Here is a 1,277-nt window from a genome sequence, read left to right as displayed (position 1 = left end):
TTTTTTTTTTTTTTTTTTTTTAAGTACTGGAGCCAAGCAGCAAAGCAACACAATGATCCTAAGCACAGAAGTGCACAATCAAGCCTACAAATAAAGAACATCCTCAGAAGAACACATCCTCCAGAACTCTTGTAAACAGAGGAACATTCCTAACCTTGCCAATTTTTCCCTTTGAAAAAAAATGCTAAAGAATAGCGGGGAAACATGAAATGCAAAATCAGAATTGCAAGAGGTCCTTAGAGAACCAAAATAAAGCTAGCTGAAACCTGCAAAGGAGAGGACCCACAAAAGTAAGATGAAATCTTATCTGTACACCGACTGCAGAGCAAGAGGCTGAAGGAGAAAGTTCAAAGCACCTACAAGAAATGCTAACAGCCCAGTGAACAGCACACCCCTCAAATCCGGCGTGTTACGCAAGAGACAGGCTTAGCTACTTTTATCACCGCTGCATCTGCACCTTGCATCTGCGTCGTCACAGGGCAGAAGCTCACCCCACAGACCGGAGCCAGGGCTGTGGCAAGATCTCTGACCTGCTGATCAGCTGTGCCAGGCCAATGAGGCCTACAGGTGAGGGGAGAAACCACGGTGCAATGCTGCAGCCAAGGGGGGCTCCTTCCGGTGAGGCCCCATGCAAGTCAGAGTCCTGCTATAAACGCCGTTTCCACACTGCTCCACGCTTCCCCGACCCTGCGATGAGCCAGGCACTACCTCAGTCGCTCAGCCAGGCACGCTGCCCCCTCTTTTTTTTTTCCTCTTGTACTGTTTAGGCAGGTAAAAATCCCATAATAATTAACAAGAATCTCTCTTGAGTCTCCCATAACCCTCCTTGCTGTTCTGTCTTATTTGCAGATGGTTTATAAAGTGGGAGATGCGGGGCTGAACAAGCATGATCTTCAAACAAGAGAAGGCACTAGTCAACAGCTGGGAACAGAGCTCTCCATGCTGTGGCACGGTGGTTTTCTGTACCAGATAGTCACGCTCAGGCAGGTCCTGCTCACCTCACAGCCCAGCCTCAAAAACACAACCCTGCGGGCCATGAAACACCACCTAACACAACAGTTTAATTGTCTGTGGCAAAACCTATTCTCCATGGCCAATTAGAGTAAATGCTTCCGTAGCGGTAACAGCAAGTTCAGGTAACTAGCTTTTCTGACCACAGACACACACAAAAACTAAATAAAAAGGAAAAACAATGCTCCTTGCCACGGTAAACAGCTGCTGCTGTTTTTCTGCTTCCCCACGTGTCCCTTCTTCACCAGGAAGAAGGATTCTGCAGA

Source organism: Pygoscelis adeliae, unplaced genomic scaffold, assembly GCF_000699105.1.
Source record: "Pygoscelis adeliae isolate BGI_AS28 unplaced genomic scaffold, ASM69910v1 Scaffold402, whole genome shotgun sequence".
In the NCBI taxonomy this organism is placed as follows: domain Eukaryota; kingdom Metazoa; phylum Chordata; class Aves; order Sphenisciformes; family Spheniscidae; genus Pygoscelis; species Pygoscelis adeliae.
The sequence above is the reverse complement of the archived record's forward strand: the minus strand, read 5'-3'. Positions refer to the sequence as shown.